The sequence below is a fragment of the Choloepus didactylus genome, chromosome 1, assembly GCF_015220235.1.
Source record: "Choloepus didactylus isolate mChoDid1 chromosome 1, mChoDid1.pri, whole genome shotgun sequence".
Taxonomy (NCBI): domain Eukaryota; kingdom Metazoa; phylum Chordata; class Mammalia; order Pilosa; family Megalonychidae; genus Choloepus; species Choloepus didactylus.
In genome coordinates, this window is record NC_051307.1 from 206,664,387 (window position 1) to 206,687,504 (window position 23,118).

The 23,118-nt window shown below is 37.8% G+C and overlaps 1 protein-coding gene and 1 pseudogene across 3 annotated transcripts in view; one reads left to right on the forward strand and one right to left on the reverse strand.

Moving 5' to 3' along the window:
* Positions 1-23,118, forward strand: part of CACNA1D (calcium voltage-gated channel subunit alpha1 D) — a 459,890-nt gene that overhangs the window by 209,790 nt on the left and 226,982 nt on the right. The window lies entirely within an intron of this gene.
* On the reverse strand, positions 5,290-6,282 carry LOC119510220 (annotated as a pseudogene).

Below are 23,118 nucleotides of genomic sequence, written 5' to 3' on the forward strand. Positions count from 1 at the left end.
TATAGGAACTTACATATGGGGGAAGACAGACAATAAACACATAAATAGAGAAGGTAATTGCACAGAGACCAACCTTTTGAAGGATAAAATGGGGTGACATGATAGTACCTGATAGGGTGGTCAGGGAAGGCCACATGGGTCTCTGAGCACAGAATTCTGCAGACAGAGGGAAGATGCAAAAGCTTTGAGGCAGAAAGAAGTGACTTCATGGAACAAAAAGAAAGCCAATCTACAGTGCTCTTTGCATGCAGAAGAGAGCAGCAGTCTCACTGCACCTGTCTTACTTTTCCACTTTCTAGGACCATTCCACAAACATATATGTATATATATGTCAGGTATTGATGTGGGCACTGGAGACCCTCTTTTTCTAAGCTCTTTTTGTCCCCTTGGCCAAGATGTAAATATTTCTGATCAAAGCATGAAGTCCCTTAAGACTTGGAGATTTTCTTGTCATTTCTCTCACAATCGTTTGGGAATCATATTTCCCAAAATATGAATATTAGGTCATCTTCAATTTCTCTATTGATCTGGAATTATACATGGCAGGAGTTCATTTCCTTGCAGCTTTGATGCCCTGTTATTTTCCTGTTGATTTCTTTCCTCAGATTTCAATTTGTATTTCTTCCAAGTTGTTCACTTGTTGTCTGTTTTAGTGAAATTAATTGTTTAACTATTAAAATGGTGTATTAGTTTAACATTATTATATAAACAGCTGTTTAATAGGGAGTTTAAACTTTTTAGTTTCATCCCATCTTTGAGTTAGATGTGTGACAGCCAGCTCAGCTAGCTCCTCCTCAAACTCCTTCTCACTGGAGAATGCAAAGGACACAGTCACAAGAGGACATTGGGAAAGGGGTTTGGAGGGATTTCACGTGGATACTAAGAATTGACTGTATTTACTGGGTCAGAATTTGGATCCTTGGCTTGCTCCACATTTGGAAGAAAAGGGTGAATGCCAGAGTTTGAACCAAGGAGTGAAGGAAAGGGTAACCCTTCCCTCCCCACCCCACCCCACCCGAACCCTAACCCTCAGTACAGGGTCATATTTGAAAGCCTGTATCATGGAGGAAGAACCTTCAGTTTGTCCTCAGTCCTCAGCTGGCCCTAGGAGCTATCCAGTGCCTGCAGTTGCTTTCCCTGGGATAGCCCACTGACTCAGAGTAGACCCACTGTCAATTTGGACCCTTGCTGCCTGCCTTCAGTCACCCATTCCATCCTGACTCTGGCTTCTAGTGACACTTGCCTGCCCTGATTCGGTTTGTTTAGAATGGAGTTGAAATTGTAGCAAGGGAGATTCAGGGTAAGAATTCACCAGAATTGTTTTTTGTTTTGTTTTTTTTTTTTTCCCCAAAGTGTTTTCATGGTTTCTGCCTTCAAGGAATTTACAGTCTAATTGTGGAGGCAAGACATGTGATCATTTAACTCTAAAGGCATTTTGTGTTATGTGCTCAGAGGGTGGTTCGTGCAGACTGGATGGGCAGGAAGCAATGCTGAGATGTGTTTGGTAAAATGTGTTGTTAAACAACCCAGGCTGTTTGTTGTCAACAACCCAGGCTGGCAGGAATGTAAACCTTGATCTCCTGGGGTTTCTTTTCAGTTACAGAATTTTGTTATCATTAAAGAAAGAAGGCCTTTTGACCACTTGTTTCTTTAGATTAAAAAAAGATGTGGAGAATGAGGTCAAGTTCCATGGGTGCCAAGAGCCTTGTGGCATGTGCACTACAGAAACACTCTTTTCTGGCAGACAGTAGAGAAGGGTATCTGGGATGGGGAACCTGGACTCCAGGCCCAGCCATGCCACAGGCTCACTGTGTGACTTTCAGCTTGGTCCTCTATTCTTTGAGCACCCCTGTTTTCTCATTCTGAAGTAGTGACCTCTGCCATGTGTGTACAGGTGTGTGTGTGTGTGTGTGTGTGTGCACTCATGTGTGCCCAGGAGTTTGAGGAGAGAGAACTCCAGCATAAGGAGAGATTCTGCTGGGAGCAGGGGTCCTAAGCAGTGCCCTTCTTTTTGTCATTTTCTTACCAGTCACTTTGGGAAAAACTCACTTGTGGTAAGCAGAATGAGAATTCTAAAGTGTCTCTCAGATGGTTGTGAAAATTAAATGATATAGGAAAACACCGGACACACATAGGTATTCAGTAATTGTACATTTCTTTCTTCTCTTTCCTTTTCAACTTTTCAAGGAAATTCCAGGTCTGTTATCTCATTTCATGGACCTTAGAACTGAGAGGAACTCACACAGATCATGTGGCCCAGTTCTTAGCTTTCAGACAGATAAAATATTTCGCCCCCATTTTAGAGGTTTTTTCCCCTCATTCATTCGACAAGTATTTGAGTGCTCATTCTGTGGCAGATACTGTTCTGGGGGTTGGGGATACAGTAGTGAATAAGACTGACAAGTCTCTCTGCCCTTTTGAAGTTTACTTTCTATAGGGGAGACAGATGATAAACCATAAACAGAATAGCTAAATAAATTATAAATTATGTTGAAAGTTGATAAGTCTTGTGGAAAAAAAGAGAAAAACAGTAGCAGGTTAGGGAGAGCAGTTCACCCATGTTATAGATGAGAGAATAGAAGCTCAGAGGGCTAAACATTTATTTGCCCAAAATTACAGCATCAGTGGTGGAGCTGGAAATAAACCCAGATCTGTTGGAATCCAAAATCCTCAAATATATTGTGGCTCTGCTCTGCTCTGCCTGTTTGGATTCCCGTACTTGACTGAGGGAGAAGAGCCCTTACTGCCAGCTATTTCTGGAAATATTGCTGTTGTTCTGAGTTTCATATTTTTAACTCGTTTCCCATCTCTTCAATAAAAAATACTAGAAATCTAGGGCCAGCTCTTATACTGCTAACAAGCCAAGGAATGCAATTTGCCCAGGTGATTTTCATGAATTCTGGCAGGCTTATGCAGAATGCACATGGGCCGCTGTTTCTGTTCCCTCTGACACAGTGGATGTGGCACCAGTGGCTCAGGTCAGAACTCACAATTTGCTTTCAATGCGTTGGAGGCCTTAACGCGAGGCTCTAACTCGGAGGGGAGGGGGGAATGGTGTTCGTTAATCAACAATTACTATTATTTTCTTTCAGCCTTGCCTTTTTTGTAATTGATAAATATCTGGCAGTTTGATATTTATCATTTATGCTCATGTAGGAATCCTTTTTTCCTAGAGAACTGTGAGATTCTTTAGGGGGAAAACTCTAAAATGTGCTCCTTAGAGCTCCTCTCTCACCAACTTCTGATTGGAAAATGAAAGTTGCTGACAGTAAGAAAAATGGAAGTAAAATTTCGGTATTAAACATTAGTAATAATTAGTAAGCAATTAATAAGGGTTAACGTTTGGTTCCCTCATAGATTCAAGCAGTAGATTTCAGGGTGGTTTTTGGATTACATTTTATTGAAGGGGGTTTGTGGAAAAGCCTTGTTGTCCTTTTATACTAAATTTGAGACTGCATTTCCTTTTTGTGTGTGTGTTTTGTTTTTTTTTTTCTTTTTGCTACTATCCCTAAGTGAAGCCCAAAATAAGGCTTATTTCAGAGGCTTTATGTAGTCAACCCTTGGGACTAGCTGGCTGGAAAGGAATTGTGAAAATCATAAATTTCATGTATAAACCATCCTTATGTACTTTATCCTCCCTAGTTTCTGACAATGTCCTCACTTAGAAGAGTTGCAAGGTGGTTTCTGACTAATTTAGAAAAAAAATACAAAACTCTCCTTTTAAATAAATCAGCTCTTTTTTTTTAAAAAAAAAAATTGTTACCAGGGTTCAGATATTAATTCCCCAAAGGAAAAAATACCCATTGCCAATTTTTCCAGAGAAGTTGACATGTAGCTAGTAAAGCTCCTAAAGTTAAATGTGAAATAAAAGTAGCAATTTTTTTTAATCCTAAAAGTTGATTACTAGTTTTAAAGAAAGTAAAAACTCAGTTTGTGGTGAGGGAGTTTGACTCATCCAAAACATTAATCATCAAGGGCAAAAAGATTTTTAAGGGAACTGTACAGGTTTTGCATTTGTTGTAGAAAGGCGTTACTAAAAGTATAAAAAAGTACACTCAAGGGCATGCATTACATACCAAATCCCATTGAAAAATAGTTCTAGATAATAAGTAAATGTCAGACCATTTTAAAAAGCAGATGCCATTCTAAGAAAATTATCCATACAAAATAACTGAGGTAAGTGAGGTTAACAATACAATAAAATATCCCCATTTACTAAAATTTCAGAAATCAATTTCTTTTATGGATTATAAATATTGCTAAGGACAGACTCACTTTCACACCAGATAGACACTGCTGTCCTGTTTCATAAGATGGTGTGATGCCATTTAGTATGTCCTTCTGAGTATCCTTAGAACCGACACCAGGCCAGATAGAGTAAGTTTGAAGTCTTCCAAATGAGCAAGAACAGCATGGCCAAGTTGAACTTACTCTGCTTTTTTCCCAAGATAATACGCTAACCTGACCACATTTGAGAAACAATGGTACTGCAGCCGTCCCACTGCTGTTCTTCCAAGTTATGTTCATTTTGCTGAAGCTTGTTGGGCATTCATGTACTTACTTGCATGCAGAAACGGAAAACGAAGAGTATAAGACCTGAGAAGCATTTCAGACAGCATTTAAGACAGCCTTTTCTCACCCATCCATTTTAATTGTCAGATTAAGTTCCCTTATCTGATGTCCTGTATTGCCTCTAAAATCATTTCCAAGGTCAAATTTACTACTTTATTCTGAGGTACTTTAATAAGTTAACCAAAACAACCAATGCTTAGTATTTCTGCCTAGACATATTCAACCTAATCACCTTTTAAAAACCAAAATGAGCTGAAGAATGAATGTCAGATCCCTTGGTGGATGTCTATTAAAAAAAACTGAGCACACAAAAATTCATTATTCATATAGATATTTGAAAACAACTGTTCTCTTTGAGAGGTATGTCCAAGAAGAGTACTACTTTTATAAATAAAAGAACAATTGAGTATCGGTGAAGAGAATGAGAAGAAATAAGTAGAGAAAGACTGAAAATAACTCAGGTTATCTTAGGCAAGTCAAGAAATTCAGTTGAGCTGGTGAAAGAATTTTTCATTCTCATGATTTCTCTTCATTTTTTTTTTTCAGTTATTGGTGAGAAACTAACAAAAGTTCAGGAATACTTGTAGTTTTCTTGTAACATCTCCAACTATATATTATTTTAGCCCCAAAATTCTTATATTCAAAAATCCTTTAAAAGCCTCTACCTTGACTAGTTTATCCTAGAATTAAAAAATCTACTAAGCAATCTGTGCTCCCAGAGTATTCAAATGATTCCTCACATATACAAATACCTATTTCTCCCATTTTAAACATAATTTCCCTCTATCAATGGTGCCCGTTTACTTCCTGTTTGCACTTGGCTCAGTTTTCAACTTCAGTGATCAGGTTGATGGTGGTCATGGCATGCCACTGCTTCTGAAAGGCGTGGCTGTCGCAGTGCCTCGTGAGAGAGCAGGCGCCAAACCCTGCCACAAGAGGAGAAGATTTAAACCATTTGTTTTCTCAGATCGAGCAAGTGGTGCCCAGTGTACCAGGACGCTGAGGGAGCCTGACAGATCTTGCCCGCCACACCTGTGACTGCTTGCTTCCTTCCTGACTATACATGAGCACCTTTTCATCATCTGAATTCACATCTCTCTGTCCTTTCTGAACAACTGTCAGATTCCCTAGGGCTTGGCTGAGTCACAAGACAGATCGGTGATCATCATTGCTGTCCACAGGATCCCTAAGCACAGCTTCATAGAGTCTGTTGGACTCCATATAGTTAGAAGTAAGAATAGCCTTCCGCTACCCTTGAATGAGGAAAGGCTGCTGAGCAATCAGCCACAATCTGTCCACTTCAATGACAACAGGGATACCCTTGGCCTTTGGTTTTCCTAAAATTCCAGTACTGGCTGAACAATCTGCTCCGGGCTGTGTGACTTTATCACAGGTGCAGCCTCCTTGGTACAGAACATGTGGGATAAATCTGCACCCACTTTGAGAGGCGAGATTGCTGCAAAATATGGGGCTCCAATGTACTCTTGACAGCCTCCAACTATGCCAATTCTTCCATCTTGTTCTTTGTGCTTTTTGGTATTTAGATAAGGCATTAATATTAGTATTTCTCACCAACTGAAAAGGATTTTCCTTGTCCTTTATAGAATGTGCTTTATGTAGTGAAAATGCTTTTTCTAAAACTAGCCTGCAGGCTGGAAACCTGAGGCAGATGTGGTTTGCTAAACCACCCAAGTGTTGAACTGCAGTCATTGGGTGCTCAATCCGGGTTAGCAGCTGCCCTCGTGTTGCCCCTCCGCCACTGCCCCATTAAATGTTCTTGAGGGCACTAGCAGATTAGCCCATCAAGGCAGTAAATAAGTTTTGGGTGGTCAAATTTTAATGCTATTGATGTATCTTTTTTTTTTTTATACCACAGGTACATTTTTGATAAAACAGTGTGTAAATTGAACTTTAAGTAGTTTTCCAAGAAAGGGAATCTTTCACTTATTTATATATATAATGGAGGTGACTCCACCTGCATTATTATTTTCACAGTAGTTTAAAAGTATTTTAAGGTAATACATGTTGACTTCAGAACATATAGAAAACATGGATAAACAAAATACAGTAAAATATCTTTTATCGAAATGAGATCATTTAAAACATGCTTTTTTGAAACCAAACAATGTATTGTGAATGTCTTTAGGAATGTTGCCTGATCTGTACCTGTTTTTACTGACTGCATGGTATTTTGTTAATATGGCTGTTCCATTTAATCCATGTTCTGTTGTTAGAGATTTAGATGACTTTCAGCATTTCCCTATAAACCATGTTGCATTGAATATCTTGGTAGAAAAATCATCTTGCACACCCATAATTATTTACTTGGAGTACATTCTTAGGTATGAACTTGCTGCAGCAAAGAATTTAAAGAATTTTATAGTCTTTGATATTAGTCACAAAGTATTTGCTTTGTTGATTTTAAAAAGAGATTAAAAACTACAAATTTTGATATTAAAATAATTGAATGGTCAAGAGCCCAGATTTTCAAGTCAACTACACCTGGGTTTGAAACCTAGCTCCACCATAACCAGTGTTGAGACCCTGGGCAAAATAGCCTCAGTTTCCTCTTTCATGAAATGGACATTATCATATCCTAAAACTAAATCTGAGCATTAATTGAACTAAATAATAGAAGTAAAACACTGGACTATTTATGAACTCTCTGTATGGAGGTTCTTATTATTAATTTGTACCTGAATCTCTCCTTATTCACTGGAAGAACATGAAATCTTAAACAGTCTCCTCTCCACTCTACCCTTGACTTCGCTAGCAGTCACCTCAGGCACAAGGAGGCCTGCTCGCCATCTTAGGGTTGAGATTTCTGTCCTAATTCTGAAAGCTTGCCTTCAGACATTTATATGTTTAGACAAACTAATCAGGCTGAAATTTCTCATGCGTATTTACAGCTAGATGAAGCAATCTATTTTGTTTTTGGAATCACCCAGGCATGGAAGAAATTGATTTCTCAGTCTTGAGAAATTCTGCAGATACTAATGTATAGACAGACATCAGAGCCAGCTTGGTGAACTCAAACTAAGGGGCCTGGGTATGCCCTTGGTCAGAGCCCCTGTCCTTGGCAAAACTGGCAGTACCCCCAAGCACCCAACACAAGTTTCAGCTCTTCATTTGGCCAGCTTACATCATAAAGTTACTTCTTATCTTACCCTTTAAGGAACTCTGAGCTTCAAGGAACTTTCCTGTCTCATTGGGAAAAAAGAACTTTTATTTCTTTCTTCTTTCAGCTTCCCCGTTGGTTGATAGGGAAGAAACATTTGCTGATTGTTTCTCTTTTTCCTAAGCGAGAGTCCCGGAAGCGCTTAAATAATTGCTGTCTGTTGAAGTTCAGTATTTGGGCTGGCACTAAGGGCTGTAGGGCAGGAGGGCTTGAGTTGAGTTTTAAGACTCCAGTTTCCAGAGTATGTTTCTTACTCTGTGCTCACTGCTAGGCTTCAGGGCTTCTGGGGGCAGCATTCTGTGTCTGTACCTCTCTTCTGAGGAAAGGAGTTTTTGTTTTCAGTCTCAAGGAATGTATAGCACTCAAAAATGTAAGAATCATCTTCTCTTTTACCTGTTTGTAGCCAGTTGTTCTTTGTGGTTCAGCCCAAAGTCCCATTTCCCTCCTCCTGGAACACACTTTCCCCAGTAACTGGCCTTTTGTTCTTCATTTGCTTTCCTGACAGGTCTAGATTGGGTGCTCTTTTGAGGGGCTCTGGTACCATGGGGCTTTTTCCATCATATGTTGTTACAGTTGCTTGTTCATTTTTTGGGATCCCCTAGTTAACCGTAAGCGCTGTGTGGGTGGACACCATCTCTCTCCTGTTCACTGTTTTGTGTGTATGGTTCACAGCAGAAGGCTTGGCACCTGGTAGAAGTGTGATAAAAAATATTATCAATAGCTGCATCACCAACATTATTGGAACTCTTACTATGTGCCAGTTTCTGTTTTTTGTTTTTTGTTTTTTTTTTTAAGAGAAGTTGTATGTATACAGAAATATTATGCAGGAAATACAGAGTTCCTATATACACCCCCCACACACACACACACACAACTCACATACACACACAGTTGTCTTTATTATTAACAGTTTGCATTGATGTGGGAACTTCGTTACAATTGATGAAACAATATGATTATATTTATGCTGTTAACTATGTCAAAAGTTTACATTAGGGTTCACTGTTTATGTTGTACAATTCTATGGTTTTTAAAATTTTTTATTCTGGTGACATATCTAACCTAAAATTTCCCCCTTTTAACCACGTTAAATTTACAGTTCAGTGGTGTTAACCACATTCACACTCTTGTGCTACCATCACAACTATCCATTACCAAAACTTTTCCATCACCCCAAATAGAAACTTTGTACCAATTAAGCATTAATACCCCATTCTCTAGCCCCACACTGGCCCCCAGTAACCTGTATTCTAGTTTTGGACTCTATGAATTTGCATGTTCTAATTATTTCATGTAAGTGAGATCATTCAATATTTGTCCTTTTGTGTCTGAATTATTTCACTCAACATGAGGTCTACAGCATTCATCCATGTTGTAGCATGTGTCGGAACTTCATTTTTTTATGGTTGAATAATATTCCATTGTGTGTATACACCACTGTTCTTCAGTTGATGGACTCTTTGATTGTTTTCATCTTTTGGCAGTTGTGGATAGTGCCACTGTGAAAATCAGTGTGCAAATATCTGTTCAAGTCCTTGCTTTCAATTATTTGGGGTATATACCTAGAAGTGGGGTTGCTGGGTCATATGATAATTCTATAATTAGCTTTCTGAGGAACCATTGAACTGTTTTCCACAGTGGCAGCACCATTTTGCATTCCTACCACAATCAACTAGTGTTCCCATTTCTCCGTATCTTCAACACTTGCTATTTTCCATTTCTTTAATACTTAGCTGTTCTAGTAGGTGAGAAATGGTATTTCATGGTTTTGATTTACAATTCCTTCATGGCTAATGATATTGAGCATCTTTTCATGTCTGTATTGGCCATTTGCATATCTTCTTTGGAAAAATATCTATTCAAGTCTTTTCCCCATTTTAAAAATTGGGTTGTTTGTCTTTTTGTTGTTGAGTTTTAAGAGTTCTTTTTATGTTCTGGATGTTAAACCCTTATCAGATATGTGGTTTCCAAATATTTTCTTCCATTCTATAGGTCTTTTTACTTTTATGAAAAAGTCCTTTCATGCACAAATGTTTTAAATTTTGGTGATGTCCCTTTTATCTGTTTTTTTCTCTTGTTGCTTATGATTTTGGTGTAAATTCTAAGAAACCATTGCCTAACACAAGGTCTTGAAGATGCTTCCCTATGTTTTCTTCTATGAGATTTATAGTTTTGGTTCTTATATTTAGATCTTTGATCCATCTTATATTTATAACTTTGATCCATAGTTATTATATATGGTGTGAGGTAGGAAACCACCTTTCTTCTTTGGCATATGGACATCCAGTTTTCCCTGCACATTTGTTGAGGAGACTATTCTTTCCCCGTTGAGTGGACTTGGCACACTTGTCAAAAGGTGGTGATGGTAGCACAACATTGTGAATGTAATTAACACCACTGAATTATATATTTGAATATGGTCAAAGGGGGGAAATTTTAGGTTGTATTTGTGTTACTAGAATAAAAATTTTCAGAAACTATAGGACTGTACAACACAAATAGTGGACCCTTATGTAAACTGTGGACTATAGTTAATGGTATAATTAAATTAATATTTTTTCATCAGTTGTAACAAAGTACCCATACTAATTCAAGGTGTTAAAAATAGGGAAAGATGCGTGTGTGTATGGGGGGGGGTGTATATGGGACTGTATATTCTGCATGAGTTTTCTGTAAACCTACAACTTCTCTAATAAAAAATAAACAAATAAATTGGCCATAGATGTGAGGGTTTATTTCTGAACTCTTAAGTTAGTTCCATTGGTCCGTATGTCTGTCCTTGTGCTGGTACCACATAGTTTTAACCACTGTAGCTTTGTAATGAGTTCTAAAATCAGGAAGTTTGAGTCCTCTAACTTTTTTCTTCTTTTTCAATATGGTTTTAACTCTTTGTGGCCTCTTATTCTTCTTTATAAATTTGATGATTGACCTTTCCGTTTCTGTAAGGAAGACTGTTGGAATTTTGATTGATGTTGGATTGAATCTGTAAATTGTTTTGGGTAGAATTGATGTCTTATCAATATTTAGTCTTTTAATCAATGAACATTGAATGTCCTTTCATTTATTTAGGTCTTTGATTTCGTTCAATGTTTTTTAGTTTTTTGTTTACAAGTCCTTTATATTGTTGGTTAAATTTATTCCTAGGTATTTGATTCTTTCAGTTATTATTGTAAATGGAATTTTTTCTTGATTTCCTGTTCAGATTGTTACTAGTGTATAGAACACTACTGATTTTTGGGTTTTAATCATGTCATCCACAATTAGGGAAAGTTTTACTTCCCTAAAGTTTTTCTTCCTTTCCAATTTGGATGCCTTTTATTTCTTCTTCTTGCCTAATTGCTCTGTCTAGAATGTCCACTACAATATGAATAATAGTATTGGTGATAGGCATCCTTATCTTGTTCCTGCTCTTAGGGAGAAAGCTTTCAGTGTTTCACCATTGAGTATGATGTTAGCTGTGGGTTTTTCATATATGCCCTTCATCATGTTGAGGATGTTTCCTTTATTTCTGTTTTTTTAAGTCTTTTTATCAAGAAGAGGTGCTGGATGTTGTCAATTGCCTTTTCTGTGTCAATTGAGATGATCACATGGGTTTTTCCTTCATTCTATTAATGTGGTATATTAATTAATAGGTTTTTAAAATTTTGAATCATCCTTGTATACCTGGGTTAAATTCCACTTGATCATGGTGTATCATTCTTTCAAAATGCTGTTGGATTTTATTTGCTAGTATTTTGTTGAGGGGTTTTGCATCTATTTTCATAAAGGATATTGATTTGTAATATTCTTGTGATATCTTTTTCTGGTTTTGGTGTTAAGGTGCCATTGGCTTCATAGAATGAGCTACAGAGTGTTTCCGCCTCTTCAATTTTTTTGGAAGAGTTTGAGTGGTATTGATATAATTCACCAATGAAGCCATCTGTTTCGGTTTGCTGATCCTTCACTGAAGGATGACTACTGGTGTCCGGAAAACCTCTGTTTGCTTGGAAGTCATGTGGCTGGCGTCTGCTTGCTCCCAGGTTGCGTTTCAAAATGGCATTCTCCAAAATGTTGCTCTTGGGACGTTTTGTCCTCCTTTAACTGCAGCTCCTCTTCAAAATGTCACTCTCAGTTGCCCCGAGGTCCTTTTGTCTGTGAACTCCTTTATATGACTCCAGTGATCCAATTAACACCCGCCTGGAATGGGTGGGGTAACACCTCCATGGAAATTATCCAATCAAACCATTCACTCACAGTTGATTGAGTCACATCTGCATGGAAGCACTCAGTCAAAGAATTCCAGTCTAATCCACAAGACTGCATCAAAGATAATGGTGTTTTGGGGCCATAATACATCCAAACCAGCACACCATCTGATCCTGGGCCTGCCTTTTTGGGGAGGTTTTTAATGACTGATTCAGTTTCTTTACCTCTGATTGGTCTGTTGAGGTCTTCTGTTTCTTCCTGAGTTAGTATAGGTAGTTTGTTTGTTTCTAGGTATTTGTCCATGTCATCTAGGTTATTTAGTTTGTTTGCATACAGTTGTTCATAGTATCCTCTTATAATACTTTTTTTCTTTCTGTAGGGTTGATAGTAATGTCTCCTTTCATTTCTGATTTTAGGTATTTATGTCCTCTCTTTTTTTCTTTGTCAGTCTAGCTAAAGGTTTGTTGATTTTATTAATCTTTTGAATGAACAAACTTTTGGTTTTGTTGATTGTCTCTGCTGTTTTTTTATTTTCTATTTCATTTATCTATGCTCTAAACTTTATTTCCCTCCTTCTCAGAAATGCTTCTGTTTTAAGCATTTTATATGTAACATCTCTTAATAAATTTTTACAACAACCCATGAGATCGGAATAGACAGGGAAACTAAGATACTGAGAGTACTGTACCCAAGGACACACAGCTAGTAAATGGCAGAACAGGGATTTGAATCTTTGCTGTTTATGATTTTGTTGTCAGTGTTTCTAACACTAAACTATGCCACCTTTCAATTAATATATATTAAATAAATGTTGAGTGTATTTCTTTCTTGAATCTCTCCTTAAAATGGAAGGTTTGCCTTTTGTAACATTTCGTACCTATTTACATATGGGATTTATCATTCATTCACTAATTAATACAAAATTATTGCATGGGAGGATGCAAAGAGAAAAAGACATGGTTGTTACTAGGGAATGTTCATGTGATGATAACAGTAGAAGCAACAAAATAACTATAAATTATAGTATAAAAATACCACTGCTGTCTGATACAGAGTACCAAACCCCAAATTCTCTGAAGAATTTTGGTCTGAATGGTCAAAGTGATGATCCTTATATAATACACATATGTGTTCTTTATGCATCAGATAGCACCTCCTCCCTCACCTCAGGCTTTTACTTAGAGCCTGTTGATTCTTTCTTTTATTGGAAATTCTATCATATTGAGTTATTCACTGTCTAACTCTGTAGTACATTAGAAACACTTCCTTCCCTACTCCTTGTTGCCCTCCACCTCCCCTCTTCTCCTTTTCTTTTCTCACCCATCTTCCCTTCTTTCTTCCTTTTTTCCTTTCTTTTTCTTTGCTAAGTCACAAACCTTAACACTATTTCAGGCAGCCTTTACCAGTTTATTAGAGTTGGCGCATAGGATGGAATCTTTTTGCTGTTTCCTAACTTGATGGTTTTATATTTCCTTCCATTTCTAGAACACTCATCTGATCATGTAACTGGTGCAATTTTGACAAGTTCTTTCTCTCTGGCTAACCAAGGAGTCCCTCTTGGAAAGTGAGATGCAGTTGAGTCTTGTTATGTCCCCTGTTGAGCATGTGGCACAGGGAGGCTCTCTAGAGCCATGATGCTGGGAGGGCTGGTTGCAAAGCACAGACTTAAACATAATGAAACTGTGCTCTTGATTGTGGTTTTGCATCTGGAGTTTTCTGAGAGTCCTGAGCTGACACATGGAACAGATGCATTTCTTTCTTGAGGAACTGTTCCACATGTTTTGATGAATTTGAGACAGTCACCTAAACTCTTTAAAGTGGGAATAATATTCATGCTTGTCATGAGAGGCAGAACAGAGTGGTCAAAAGCAAGGTTTCTGAAGGCAAAACTTTTGGGCTTTGAATCCCAGCCCTGATACTAACTATAAGACCTTGGGCAAGTTTCTTAATATCTCTATGCCTTGGATTCCTCATCTGGAATATGGGAGATAATAATGTACCCCATGAGGTTCTTTTGATGAGTAAATGACTTTTTACATACAGAGCCCTTAGGGATAGTTCCTGGAACATAGTATATGTGATAGATGATATTATATTATTATATCATTTTATTCTCTAAACTGAGAATGCTTTGTAAATTGTAAAATACCATTCAATATTCTTAGTGACTAAAGGTGAAGAAATGGAATGTTCTATCCTAAATAGTAGCTGATGATCCCAGTTCATGGAGCAACAATAAAATTGGCAATTTGGGAAGAGCCCATCAACATGACTGAGCTCCTCAGAGCAATGATGCCCAGCTTAGCCGTGCAATAAAACCCCTGGGGAACTTAAAAGTACCTGTTCCTTGGTTGCTTTCCAAACTAGCTGAATCCAAATTATGATGTGCATAGGAAAGTATGGACCCAGGAAGCAATTCTTTTTTTATAAAAAGTTTTCCAGGCAGATGGCTTGTAGACCAATGTTTGGGAACCTCTGACTGGGGTAGTCTGAAAAAGATATCTACGTGTAAATACATCTTCATTAGGTCATGTGGGAGAAGCTACAGAGGCAGGTTTGTCTGAGAGAAATTCTTGACATCTAAAGACACCTAAAGCCTAGGGCAGAGATTCTAGTTCTATTTCTTATTGAAGTCAGTTTTTGCAGACTGGCTGATTCCCTTGCCATGGTACAAAATGATGATGGAATTTGCTAACTAGGGTGAGGACTAGAAAGCAGGAGTAATTGAAAAAGGATTTGGAAGTAAGTATTTTTTTGGATCCTGGTTGGTGATTGGCACAGTGGATTCCCACGTCTGAATGTGCAGATAAAATGGTTACATGGGTGTAGAATTTTGCAGAAATGGAAGCTGCACATAGAGGAACAGTGTAGAAGAAGGCATTTGGATGACTGGCCAGCAGATGGGGAGTGGAGCTCAATGTAAAGTCATTCTAAACTCATTAGTCTGGGAGCAAGGAAAAGACTGAGAACTATGTGCTAAATTAAAAAAATGGGAATATTGTTGAGAAGGAGGAGAAAGATTAGAAATTGAGAGCTGTTGGAAGAGTCATTGAACGCCTCCTCACCACTCCCCCCATTCCCTCCTTCTCCCTGTAGCTAAAAAGTCTTTTAAAGCTTCTTAATGAAGAGATCATAAAAGTTAGATGAGATGTCAGTATGGGTCAGTGATATAGCTCTTGAACTGGCATCTACCAGCTGGTTTGGTTTTGTTGCTCCTGGCTATAAAATGGGGATAAATATGCCTACTTTACAGAGTTGCCATAAGAGTTTGATGAGATGATGGATATGCAAGTGCTTTGCTAACTATAAAGTGCCGTTCAAAGATATGAAGCCTTGTCTATGATATGAACACAACATGCCCCGTGATATTGGTAAGAGACAGTTGTCTCTAGAGGCCCCTGGGTGGAGGTGCAGGTACTTGCTACCAGGGGCAGAACCTCTAATCTAATAAGATCTAGAAACATTTAGCAGCACCTCAATTTCATGGTCTGAAATGTAAGAGTATAGACCTTCCTAACATCTATTACAGAGTAAAACACTGCTATAATTCGTGATGGTTACAGCTGGTAACCATATGTCTGTAATGGTTGCTCACTGTGGGCTGTTGCAGTTAGGTGGCTGGTTATGCCCAGTTCCCAGAGTTCATGCTATAACTACAACCCTTTTTCTCCTATGCAAGAAAGCATGCCATACTATAGTAAGCAAGAGTGACACCATTAAAGAGTTAACCGTGAATCCACCTGATTTTAAAAAAGCTCAGTAGACTGTTCACAGATTTAGATACCACAGTATTAGAAATAAGTTGCATACACTACACCACACAGCAGTTCTCAAGGTGAGAACCTCTACTCCGGATAGGCAGATCCTTCCAGACATCAGCAGTTACCAAGTACTGTGAGGTTACCATGGAGGGATCCACATGTACCTGGTACTATGTAAAGTTCTTTTGGGAGAAAGATGGGGTATCATTTTCTGTCCCTTTGAACTACTTGTCTTTCCAGGAACACAGTAAATCATCATGTGCTCAAATGAATGGTAGGCTCCTAGTTTCTATAGGAATTGTTCAGAGAAAGAAGAAACTCAAAAGAATTCAAGTTGTCTGATTGATCAGCACACTGAAATACAGGTAACTGACTATCAATAATATGAAAAATAATTTCTATGCATAGCATTTCACATTTTATAGTTTTTTTATAGGAATTGTGAACTCTGATGCCTTCAGGAGCCAGACGAGTAGCAAAAATGAGGCAAACAGGAATACTACTGTTAGATTGGTGGGCACTGTGACAAACCAGAAAAAGTGTGGCCCACCTTAAAACATGGCAATACAAAATTTAAAACAAAAGCATCGCACACTACTTCTGATTTTCAAATAACTTTTACTAATATGATTTCATTTAATGTTTTCAGAATCCTTTTGAGGCAGGTTTATTCTCCCCTTCCGAAGACAAGAAAACCTAGCCCAGAGAGGCATTAAAAATCAAATAAAGGTGATAAGACCATGTGGCGTGGGGTTGCATTGCCAATTTCCATAGCTGTAAGACATTTCCCCTAGAGGCCATGGCTCTCAGGACTGTGCCATTTAGGAAGAAGATTTTGAGCTTTCCAAACATGTCTGCCTTCTCTCCCCAGAGCTGTCCCAATTATTCTCTGAGCCCAGCTCTGGGGAGATGGGCCTCTAAGCCTGTTTGTTTCTTCTCTTCTCAGTTTCTTAAATGGACCCGGAGGAAAAGGCAGGGAAATAATAGCAAGGCTGATGCGGGAGTCAGAAAGCCAACAACTGTGTCAATATTCGATCCTTTTGGACCTAATAATAGGTGCAAAGTCTGAAATCAGCTTTGGTATCACGTTTAATTGGCTAATTTGAGATTTCACAACTGTCCCTTCCTTTTTATCTTTTAACCATGTTAGTCAATTTTCTCTTAAAAAAAAAAAAAAAAGTAAAAAGAGACAGATCCAGAGATCCAGATGGGGCTACTTGAACCCAAAGTGAAGAAACCTCTTCCTTGGGGCTGGATTCCCCTGAAGGAGAGAGTGGTGTCAGTTACGATTCATGTGAGCAGCCTCTCTTGCTCTCGAGATATGACCTTTGGTTACAAGCAAATGTGACAGTGTGAATTACCTTCAATTATAGTCAACTACATTTAGCTACATTATTGCCCACACACCTTAGTAGGAGCTGGCTGCTTTGGTAGCCTTGACCATGGGAGGAAAAAACAGAGGGAAAACTTGGAAATGACAGATGCCTCAGATCTGGGTCACAGTACAGGTCAGAGAATGTGGGCTTTCTGTACCTCCACCAGAGATTGTGTATGGTTTGGCATCTGATTGCTTCAAGTACTTGAGAAAGGAACAGTTACACAGTTTTTTAAAAAAATCACCTTTATTGAGGTATTTACATACAATAAAATGTGCACCTTTAAGTGAAAAGATTGGTGGGTTTTGATATGTATGTATACACCCACGTAACCAGCCTAGTCAAGATATAGAGTATTTCCACGATACCATAAAGTTCACTCGTGTCTCTACCCACCCAGTCCCCACCCCCAATTCCTGACCTAAGGTAAATACTGATCCACTTTTTACTATTATACATTAGATTAGTGATTCTTAGAGTTTCATGTAAATGAAATGCTACAGAGTATAGTCTTTTGCATGTATCAAAAGTTTGTTCTTTTTATTGCTGGGTGGTATTTCAATGTGTGATGTCACAATTTGTTTATTCACTTAACCTACTGTTGAACATTTGGGTTGTACCTAGTTTTTGGCCATTTCAAGTAAACTACTATGAATGTTTTTATTGATGGCTTTATGCAGACATATGTTTTTATTACTCTTGGGTAGAATAGCTCCTGGGTCATATGATGTGGTAGGCAGGATTTTTTTTTTTTTTACGTTTTATTTTGAAATAAATTCAAAGTTATAGGAACAGTTGCAAAAACAATACACACCCCATACACAGAACTCCAGCATTCCCTGACCCTCCCCCCATACCCTGATTCACTAACTTTAACATGTTGTGAGACCGCTATTTCTTTCCCTCCCTTCCTCCCTCCCTCCCTATCTATCATCCATCATCTATTGCTCTGTCTTCTGGACCTATGAGAGCTAGCTGCACACATCCTTGAACAAACACTATAATTCACATATACAATTTCCATGAACAAGAACATTCTTTTATGCAATCCCATTAAGCGCAGCTAAGAAGTACAAGAGATTCAACAATGATACAAAGCTTACATTCTGTATTTCCTTTTCCTTATGTCTCAACTGTGTCCCTTTGAGCCTCCTGTTCTCCATCCTCAGATCCCATCCAGGGTCATCCTTGGCATTCAATTGTCATCTATTTAGACTTTTTTTTTTTTTTCTCAATTGTGGAAACATATATACAGCCTAAATCTTCCCATTCCACCCATTCCCTAGCATTCCATTAGTGGGATTAATCACATTTAGAATGTTGTAATGCTATCACCTTACCACCATCTATTACTAGAAATTTTCCTTCACCTCAAACAGCAACCCTACACTCATTTCTTAACTCCCCATTGCCCCTTCCCCCATTTCTCTTAACCCATACTCTACTTTTCATCTCTATGATCATATTCTCTGATAATTTCTTTGTGTGTATTGTGGAGCTTAAAATTAAACTCTTTTTTTTTTTTTCCTACATTTTTATTGTGAAATATAACATATATATATAGAAAAGTGATAACTTTCAAAGTATGATTTAACAAGTAGTTAGAGAGTAAATTAATAATAATGTTATGGGTTACAGTTCCACCATTTCAGTTATTTCCTTATTGTGAAATATAACATATATACAGAAATCTGGTAACTTTCAAAGTATAGTTTAACAAGTAGCTATAGAGCAAATTTCAAAGTATGTTATATGTTACAGTTCCACATTGTCAGTTATTTCATTCCAGCTATTCTAGTCCCCTAGAAACTAAAAAAATTTATTTATATAAAGATTCAGTTCTTCACTGGATAAGCACAGTAGTAAGAAATTTTTATAGTTGAGAGAGTTTCTTTTCAATTGTAGATCAATGTTGTAGTTTCAAATTATTTTTAAACCTTTTTTGGGCATTTCTAACTAAGCTTGTAACATACTAGCTCAAAATTCAGATACATTTTTAGTATTAATTAAACATATCTAATTAAAATAACAGCAAGTAGCTAATGAATGTAAAATTTAAAAGACCAGAAAGAAGTGGTAAGGAGACAGAATCTAAAGTTTCAGTAGTAGTTAAACTTTCCACGCAAGTTGAATTAGTTAAGTAGCATGAGGGGAATCTAGCCAAGTTCTAAAATATTGAAAGGCAAGTGGCATACATAAGCCCTCTGCAAATTTATGTGGGAATAAAAACAGCACATCTCAGAAACAGATGAAAAGTAGCGATTTTTGCTGTTCTGAACAACTTGAATACAGTTTCATTTTGTAAAATGACATAAGAAACTCAGGTTGTTTATTACTATATTTATCTGTATTACTAAGCATATAAAATGACATCCATATACAGATAAGTTCAGAGTTGCTTCATTATTTCTATTCATAGTCTTAAAAATCATGGTAGATAGGACTGTTAAAGTAAGGACTTTTTTTTTTTTTTTAATCATCATTTTATTCAGATATATTCACATACCACGCAGTCATACAAAACAAATCGTACTTTCGATTCTTTACAGTACCATTACATAGTTGTACATTCATCACCTAAATCAATCCCTGACACCTTCATTAGCACACACACAAAAATAACAAGAATAATAATTAGAGTGAAAAAGAGCAATTGAAGTAAAAAAGAACACTGGGTACCTTTGTCTGTTTCTTTCCTTCCCCTATTTTTCTACTCATCCATCCATAAACTAGACAAAGTGGAGTGTGGTCCTTATGGCTTTCCCAATCCCATTGTCACCCCTCATAAGCTACATTTTTATACAACTGTCTTCGAGATTCATGGGTTCTGGGTTGTAGTTTGATAGTTTCAGGTACCACCACCAGCTACCCCAATTCTTTAGAACCTAAAAAGGGTTGTCTAAAGTGTGCGTAAGAGTGCCCACCAGAGTGACCTCTCGGCTCGTTTTGGAATCTCTCTGCCACTGAAGCTTATTTCATTTCCTTTCACATCCCCCTTTTGGTCAAGAAGATATTCTCCGTCCCACGATGACGGGTCTACATTCCTCCCCGGGAGTCATATTCCACGTTGCCAGGGAGATTCACTCCCCTGGGTGTCTGATCCCACGTAGGGGGGAGGGCAGTGATTTCACCTTTCAAGTTGGCTTAGCCAGAGAGAGAGGGCCACATCTGAGCAACAAAGAGGCATTCAGGAGGAGACTCTTAGGCACAAATATAGGGAGGCCTAGCCTCTCCTTTGCAGCAACCGTCTTCCCAAGGGTAAAACTTATGGTAGAGGGCTCAGCCCATCAAACCACCAGTCCCCTATGTCTGTGGTCATGTTAGCAACCATGGAGGTGGGGTAGGCGAATACCCCTGCATTCTCCACAGGCTCCTCAAGGGTGCATTACATCTTTTTTTTTCCTTGTTTTTCTTTCTTTCTTTCTTTTTTTTTTTTAACTTTCCCTTCTTTTTTAAATCAACTGTATGAAAAAAAAAGTTAAAAAGAAAACAAACATACAATAAAAGAACATTTCAAAGAGACCATAACAAGGGAGTAAGAAAAAGACAACTAACCTAAGATAACTGCTTAACTTCCAACATGTTCCTACTTTACCCCAAGAAAGTTACATAATATAGCAACCTTTCTGTGAACTTGTTCCTACTATATCCATCAGAAATTAACAGACCATAGTCATTTCTGGGCATCCCCAGAACGTTAAATAGCTTATCTGTTCTTCTTGGATTATTGTTCCCCCTTCCTTAATTGCTCTCTACTGCTAGTTCCCCTACATTCTACATTATAAACCATTTGTTTTACATTTTTCAAAGTTCACATTAGTGGTAGCATATAATATTTCTCTTTTTGTGCCTGGCTTATTTCACTCAGCATTATGTCTTCAAAGTTCATCCATGTTGTCATATGTTTCACGAGATCGTTCCTTCTTACTGCCGCGTAGTATTCCATCGTGTGTATATACCACATTTTATTTATCCACTCATCTGTTGAAAGACATTTGGGTTGTTTCCATCTCTTGGGATTTGTGAATAATGCTGCTATGAACACTGGTGTGCAGATATCTGTTCGTGTCACTGCTTTCCGATCTTCCGGGTATATACTGAGAAGTGCAATCGCTGGATCGAATGGTAGCTCTATATCTAGTTTTCTAAGGAACTGCCAGACTGACTTCCAGAGTGGCTGAACCATTATACAGTCCCACCAACAATGAATAAGAGTTCCAATTTCTCCACATCCCCTCCAGCATTTGTAGTTTCCTGTTTGTTTAATGGCAGCCATTCTAACCGGTGTTAGATGGTATCTCATTGTGGTCTTAATTTGCATCTCTCTAATAGCTAGTGAAGCTGAACATTTTTTCATGTGTTTCTTGGCCATTTGTATTTCCTCTTCAGAGAACTGTCTTTTCATATCTTTTGCCCATTTTATAATTGGGCTGTCTGTACTATTGTCATTGAGTTGTAGGATTTCTTTGTATATGCAAGATATCAGTCTTTTGTCAGATACATGGTTTCCAAAAATTTTTTCCCATTGAGTTGGCTGCCTCTTTACCTTTTTGAGAAATTCCTTTTGAGGTGCAGAAACTTCTAAGCTTGAGGAGTTCCCATTTATCTATTTTCTCTTTTGTTGCTTGTGCTTTGGGTGTAAAGTCTAGGAAGTGGCCGCCTAATACAAGGTCTTGAAGATGTTTTCCTACATTATCTTCTAGGAGTTTTATGGTACTTTCTTTTAGATTGAGATCTTTGGTCCATTTTGAGTTAATTTTTGTGTAGGGGGTGAGGTAGGGGTCCTCTTTCATTCTTTTGGATATGGATATCCAACTCTCCCAGCCCCATTTGTTGAAAAGACCATTATGGCTCAGTTAAGTGACTTTGGGGGCCTTATCAAAGATCAGTCGGCCATAGATCTGAGGGTCTATCTCCGAATTCTCACTTCGATTCCATTGATCTATATGTCTATCTTTGTGCCAGTACCATGCTGTTTTGGCAACTGTGGCTTTATAATAAGCTTCAAAGTCAGGGAGTGTAAGTCGTCCCACTTCGTTTTTCTTTTTTAGAGTGTCTTTAGCAATTCGAGGCATCTTCCCTTTCCAAATAAATTTGATAACTAGCTTTTCCAAGTCTGCAAAGTAGGTTGTTGGAATTTTGATTGGGATTGCATTGAATCTGTAGATGAGTTTGGGTAGAATTGACATCTTAATGACATTTAGTCTTTCTATCCATGAACATGGAATATTTTTCCATCTTTTAAGGTCCCCTTCTATTTCTTTTAGTAGAGTTATGTAGTTTTCTTTGTATAGGTCTTTACATCTTTGGTTAAGTTTATTCCTAGGTACTTGATTTTTTTAGTTGCTATTGAAAATGGTATCTTTTTCTTGAGTGTCTCTTCAGTTTGTTCATTTCTAGCATATAGAAACATTACTGACTTATGTGCATTAACCTTGTATCCCGCTACTTTGCTAAATCTGTTTATTAGCTCTAGTAGCTGTATCGTCAATTTCTCAGGGTTTTCTAGATATAAGATCATATCATCTGCAAACAATGACAGTTTTACTTCTTCTTTTCCAATTTGGATGCCTTTTATTTCTTTGTCTTGCCGGATTGCCCTGGCTAGCACTTCCAGCACAATGTTGAATAACAGTGGTGACAGCGGGCATCCTTGTCTTGTTCCTGATCTTAGAGGGAAGGCTTTCAGTCTCTCACCTTTGAGTACTATGCTGGCTGTGGGTTTTTCATATATGCTCTTTATCATGTTGAGGAAGTTTCCTTCAATTCCTACCTTTTGAAGTGTTTTTATCAAAAAGGGATGTTGGATTTTGTCAAATGCTTTTTCAGCATCTATTGAGATGATCAATTGATTTTTCCCTTTCGAGTTTTTAATGTGTTGTAATACATTGATTGTTTTTCTTATGTTGAACCATCCTTGCATGCCTGGAGTGAACCCCACTTGGTCATGGTGTATGATTTTTTTAATGTGTCTTTGGATTCGATTTGCAAGTATTTTGTTGAGGATTTTTGCATCTATATTCATTAGGGAGATTGGCCGGTAGTT